A 7,146-nucleotide genomic window follows, 5' to 3' on the forward strand; every position below is an offset into this window, starting at 1 on the left:
TAATAGGGGAGCATCCTACACCGTCATCCCACCACTCCTATATGTAACATGTGCTGACAGGTCCCATTCCATGGAGTAGAGAGTGATCTGCCATTATTCCCTGCTGTGTAATATCTGGATATAATAGGGGAACGTCCTACACCATCATCCCACCACTCCTATATGTAATATGTGCTGACAGGTCCATTACATGGAGTAGAGAGTGATCTGCCATTATTCCCTGCTGTGTAATATCTGGATATAATAGGGGAACGTCCTACACCGTCATCCCACCACTCCTATATGTAACATGTGCTGACAGGTCCATTACATGGAGTAGGGAGTGATCTGTCATTATTCCCTGCTGTGTAATATCTGTATATAATAGGGGAACGTCCTACACCATCATCCCACCACTCCTATATGTAACATGTGCTGACAGGTCCCATTCCATGGAGTAGAGAGTGATCTGCCATTATTCCCTGCTGTGTAATATCTGTATATAATAGGGGAACGTCCTACACCGTCATCCCACCACTCCTATATGTAACATGTGCTGACAGGTCCCATTACATGGAGTAGGGAGTGATCTGCCATTATTCCCTGCTGTGTAATATCTGGATATAATAGGGGAATGTCCTACACCGTCATCCCACCACTCCTATATGTAATATGTGCTGACAGGTTCCATTACATGGAGTAGAGAGTGATCTGCCATTATTCCCTGCTGTATAATATCTGGATATAATAGGGGGAACGTCCTACACCATCATCCCACCACTCCTATATGTAACATGTGCTGACAGGTCCCATTACATGGAGTAGAGAGTGATCTGCCATTATTCCCTGCTGTGTAATATCTGGATATAATAGGGGAACGTCCTACACCGTCATCCCACCACTCCTATATGTAACATGTGCTGACAGGTCCCATTACATGGAGTAGAGAGTGATCTACCATTATTCCCTGCTGTGTAATATCTGTATATAATAGGGGAACGTCCTACACCGTCATCCCACCACTCCTATATGTAACATGTGCTGACAGGTCCCATTCCATGGAGTAGAGAGTGATCTGCCATTATTCCCTGCTGTGTAATATCTGTGTATAATAGGGGAACGTCCTACACCGTCATCCCACCACTCCTATATGTAACATGTGCTGACAGGTCCCATTCCATGGAGTAGAGAGTGATCTGCCATTATTCCCTGCTGTGTAATATCTGTATATAATAGGGGAACGTCCTACACCGTCATCCCACCACTCCTATATGTAACATGTGCTGACAGGTCCCATTCCATGGAGTAGAGAGTGATCTGCCATTATTCCCTGCTGTGTAATATCTGGATATAATAGGGGAACGTCCTACACCGTCATCCCACCACTCCTATATGTAATATGTGCTGACAGGTCCATTACATGGAATAGAGAGTGATCTGCCATTATTCCCTGCTGTGTAATATCTGGATATAATAGGGGGAACGTCCTACACCGTCATCCCACCACTCCTATATGTAACATGTGCTGACAGGTCCCATTACATGGAGTAGAGAGTGATCTGCCATTATTCCCTGCTGTGTAATATCTGGATATAATAGGGGAACGTCCTACACCGTCATCCCACCACTCCTATATGTAACATGTGCTGACAGGTCCCATTACATGGAGTAGAGAGTGATCTACCATTATTCCCTGCTGTGTAATATCTGTATATAATAGGGGAACGTCCTACACCGTCATCCCACCACTCCTATATGTAACATGTGCTGACAGGTCCCATTACATGGATTAGAGAGTGATCTGCCATTATTCCCTGCTGTGTAATATCTGGATATAATAGGGGAACGTCCTACACCGTCATCCCACCACTCCTATATGTAACATGTGCTGACAGGTCCCATTCCATGGAGTAGAGAGTGATCTGCCATTATTCCCTGCTGTGTAATATCTGTATATAATAGGGGAACGTCCTACACCGTCATCCCACCACTCCTATATGTAACATGTGCTGACAGGTCCCATTCCATGGAGTAGAGAGTGATCTGTCATTATTCCCTGCTGTGTAATATCTGGATATAATAGGGGAACATCCTACACCGTCATCCCACCACTCCTATATGTAACATGTGCTGACAGGTCCCATTACATGGAGTAGAGAGTGATCTGCCATTATTCCCTGCTGTGTAATATCTGTATATAATAGGGGAACGTCCTACACCGTCATCCCACCACTCCTATATGTAACATGTGCTGACAGGTCCCATTACATGGAGTAGAGAGTGATCTACCATTATTCCCTGCTGTGTAATATCTGTATATAATAGGGGAACGTCCTACACCGTCATCCCACCACTCCTATATGTAACATGTGCTGACAGGTCCCATTCCATGGAGTAGAGAGTGATCTGCCATTATTCCCTGCTGTGTAATATCTGGATATAATAGGGGGAATGTCCTACACCGTCATCCCACCACTCCTATATGTAACATGTGCTGACAGGTCCCATTACATGGAGTAGAGAGTGATCTGCCATTATTCCCTGCTGTGTAATATCTGGATATAATAGGGGAACGTCCTACACCATCATCCCACCACTCCTATATGTAACATGTGCTGACAGGTCCCATTACATGGAGTAGAGAGTGATCTGCCATTATTCCCTGCTGTGTAATATCTGTATATAATAGGGGAACGTCCTACACCGTCATCCCACCACTCCTATATGTAATATGTGCTGACAGGTCCATTACATGGAGTAGAGAGTGATCTGCCATTATTCCCTGCTGTGTAATATCTGGATATAATAGGGGGAATGTCCTACACCGTCATCCCACCACTCCTATATGTAACATGTGCTGACAGGTCCCATTACATGGAGTAGAGAGTGATCTGCCATTATTCCCTGCTATGTAATATCTGGATATAATAGGGGAACGTCCTACACCGTCATCCCACCACTCCTATATGTAACATGTGCTGACAGGTCCCATTACATGGAGTAGAGAGTGATCTGCCATTATTCCCTGCTGTGTAATATCTGTATATAATAGGGGAGCGTCCTACACCGTCATCCCACCACTCCTATATGTAACATGTGCTGACAGGTCCCATTACATGGAGTAGGGAGTGATCTACCATTATTCCCTGCTGTGTAATATCTGTATATAATAGGGGGACGTCCTACACCGTCATCCCACCACTCCTATATGTAACATGTGCTGACAGGTCCCATTCCATGGAGTAGAGAGTGATCTGCCATTATTCCCTGCTGTGTAATATCTGGATATAATAGGGGAACGTCCTACACCGTCATCCCACCACTCCTATATGTAACATGTGCTGACAGGTCCCATTACATGGAGTAGAGAGTGATCTACCATTATTCCCTGCTGTGTAATATCTGTATATAATAGGGGGACGTCCTACACCGTCATCCCACCACTCCTATATGTAACATGTGCTGACAGGTCCCATTCCATGGAGTAGAGAGTGATCTGCCATTATTCCCTGCTGTGTAATATCTGTATATAATAGGGGAGCGTCCTACACCGTCATCCCACCACTCCTATATGTAACATGTGCTGACAGGTCCCATTACATGGAGTAGAGAGTGATTTACCATTATTCCCTGCTGTGTAATATCTGTATATAATAGGGGGACGTCCTACACCGTCATCCCACCACTCCTATATGTAACATGTGCTGACAGGTCCCATTCCATGGAGTAGAGAGTGATCTGCCATTATTCCCTGCTGTGTAATATCTGGATATAATAGGGGAGCGTCCTACACCGTCATCCCACCACTCCTATATGTAACATGTGCTGACAGGTCCATTACATGGAGTAGAGAGTGATCTACCATTATTCCCTGCTGTGTAATATCTGGATATAATAGGGGAACGTCCTACACCGTCATCCCACCACTCCTATATGTAACATGTGCTGACAGGTCCCATTCCATGGAGTAGAGAGTGATCTGCCATTATTCCCTGCTGTGTAATATCTGGAGATTCCTTGTAGGAGGTTATGTGATCGGTTCACCTGTGATCAGATCGCTGCTCAGCTCCGGCTGACTCCTATTAGAGTCAGGGGTTTCCGGGGTCACAGTCGCCCCATATTCGTCGTCGCCTTCTGGTGTTTCCTGATAGATATAATACAGTTAATTAATATGTGGAAGATTTCACTAAATCACCAAATACATGAATCAGGAAGGAGTAAACCAACATTTACTGATGCACCAACTGTAACTCTACAAATCACGTGCCATCATGAGAGCTTTTCTTAGAAAAGTCTCTCACTTATGTGGATTATGTGACACCAGATCTTCTGATATCTGATTGGTGATCTGGAGAAGATCAGAAAACAAGGACGTGTGATAGAGAAGATGATGGCTCCTTACCGGGCGTTCCGGCGAGCAGGCCGGACCTTCTAATACATGCAGGACTTCTTCGGCCAGTTCCTTAACAAAAGCCAAATCTCCATATTGAGATCTATTTTCAGCCTATAAAGAAGAAAAGACACAAAAAGAAAAATTCAGAGATAAGAAAGGAAACAATGGAGGCGGCCATTGTATGTGTCCTCTGCTCCTCTCTGCATATCTAGGGACTCGTTGTGTTTTATATGGAAGGAAAGAAGAAGCTTCTCTCCCACAATTATTATCTATGACTATGGAGAAGATTTGTGCCGAGTGTCCGCCACTTACCTGCTGTAGTAATGTTCTGATGTTGTGACGTAAATCCGTCAGATACTCTGATGTTAGTTTATCTTCATTGTTTTTGGTCAGGCAGTCATTGACTAGCTCCACCACCAGCCGGTGAGTGAAACAGAGGACGCCATCGGGTGGTAGAAGCTCAGTGTTAGGGAGATTGTTGGTAAGAGTCTCCAACAGAGCATCTACCTGAAAATCGCTCAGACATAATCCAGACATAGTGAAAAATTGCAAACGCTCTCAGTCACTATAGAACCATAAATGGCACCGGTGACCCTGTGAACATTCTATAAGTAGGGACTGAGCTGTGATGTCACAATGGCCAAGAATCACCTGTGATGTCATAATGGGCTAGCATCACCAGTGATGTCATAATGGGCTAGCATCACCAGTGATGTCATAATGGGCTAGCATCACCAGTGATGTCACAATGGGCTAGCATCGCCAGTGATGTCACAATGGGCTAGCATCACCAGTGATGTCACAATGGGCTAGCATCACCAGTGATGTCACAATGGGCTAGCATCACCAGTGATGTCATAATGGGCTAGCATCACCAGTGATGTCATAATGGGCTAGCATCACCAGTGATGTCATAATGGGCTAGCATCACCAGTGATATCATAATGGGCTAGCATCACCAGTGATATCATAATGGGCTAGCATCACCAGTGATGTCATAATGGGCTAGCATCACCAGTGATGTCACAATGGGCTAGCATCACCAGTGATGTCACAATGGGCTAGCATCGCCAGTGATGTCACAATGGGCTAGCATCACTCTGTCACTCTGATGGTCCGTATGGCATGTGACTGTTTTCTGGCTCTGTCTGGTTTTTTCCCGTGCTGAATACAAGTATTTGCTGTGCTTTTACATGCATTTTTTAATTCACTTGAATAAGTAAAATTTGCTGCAAAACTCCTGAAACACTTGACAAACCACTGATTTAAAAAAACGCTGAGATTTCAGAATCCTTGTTTTCTAGGTCAGTACTATAAAATGAGTCTACATATTAGTCCATAAGAAATTGACCAGGTCACACTCCGTACATTAGATTCCTAAACAAGAGCCCCGATCATGGAAAAAAGGAGAGTCTCTATACAGGAGCCTCTCACATCATTAGAAGATCATCAAAAGGGAATTGATTTCAGTTCTTCAATACAAAAAGTGAGAGTCACCTATTCTATAGAGTCATTACACACAGACATCTCCATCTGTGATACTCACACTGACAGACTCATGGATCTCCGGGGGCTACGATTTTCCATTATCAGGATTTGCCAGCACATTTGTTCCTAAAATCTGAATAAAAAAATCTGAATAAATATAATATATTAGATTGTACCAATCCTAAATATGTAATGCAATGATATCATTAGGAAATGACAAATCTCCATGTTACACTGGGCAACACATTTTTTCCAAAGTTTTGCTTCCTTGAAAATGTGACGTGATTATAATAAACCCATTAGAGCCCAGCAGAAATATAATTTCAGATCGTCTGCATCACTTTACTGAACTTGAAAGGGTTCAAAGGCAGGCTACTAAAATGATAAATGGAGTTGGTTCACTACAATACCCAGAAAGGTTATCAAAATTAGGTCTATTTACTCTAGAAAAGAGAAGACTTAGGGGAGACTTAATATATATGTACAAGTATATCAGAGGGCAATACAGAGATCTCTCCAATGAACTGTTTGTACCAAGGACTGTGACAAGAACAAGGGGGCATTCTCTTCGTTTGGAGGAAAGACAATTTCTGCACCAGCATAGAAGAGGGTTCTTCACGGTAAGAGCAGTGAGGCTCTGGAATTCTCTTCCTGAGGAAGTGGTGATGGCCAACTCACTGAATGAATTTAAGAAAGAAATGGAGGCTTTTCTTGTGAGTAACAGTATAGAAGGTTACGAATAACAGAATATTATAGGTAGATGGTTGACCCAGCTTAGGGGAAGGAATTTTTTTCCCTATGGAGAAAATTGGCTTCTACTCTGTGAGTTTTTTGCCTTCCCCTGGATCAACAATGCAGAACAGCTGCACTAAAAATAGGCTGAACTAGATGGACATAAGGTCTTCCTTCAGCCTTCAAAACTATGTTACTATGTTACTTAGAAACGTTGTGAAACATGAGATGACGTTTTACGGATTATGAAGCATTAGGTCATTTGTAGTCACCGTCTGGTGCGTCCCGTACTAGTGTCCGGCAATAGTCAGCCAGCATTGATGGAGTCCAGGACACTTGATAACGCTTTTTCATAGTAGCAATATCTTTGGGAAACCATTCGCCATGGTCATTACTAATGGCACCAAGATTTACAGGGAAGAATTCCAAATGTGAATGCAAGAAATGAATGTTCAATGACATGTTGCACTTCATCGCTTTGTAAGCTTCCAGAAGGTTGATGACAGTTTGATGTAATTTGGGGTTGGGTTGTTGCGAAAAAAATTCTGGGAATC

The 7,146-nt window shown here is 43.5% G+C and overlaps 1 long non-coding RNA gene across 1 annotated transcript; it reads right to left on the reverse strand.

Annotated features, from left to right (window-relative positions):
• Nucleotides 1-3,976: 3,976 nt before the first annotated feature.
• Nucleotides 3,977-6,216, reverse strand: LOC141075599 (uncharacterized). The gene is made up of 3 exons (XR_012227306.1): nt 5,919-6,216; nt 4,382-4,483; nt 3,977-4,123 (listed from the first exon to the last, which is right to left on the reverse strand). It is a non-coding gene; the product is annotated as an uncharacterized lncRNA (long non-coding RNA).
• Nucleotides 6,217-7,146: the final 930 nt, after the last annotated feature.

Source organism: Dendrobates tinctorius, unplaced genomic scaffold (genome assembly GCF_039654945.1).
Source record: "Dendrobates tinctorius isolate UK_male_01 unplaced genomic scaffold, ASM3965494v1 ptg000366l, whole genome shotgun sequence".
Classification (NCBI taxonomy): domain Eukaryota; kingdom Metazoa; phylum Chordata; class Amphibia; order Anura; family Dendrobatidae; genus Dendrobates; species Dendrobates tinctorius.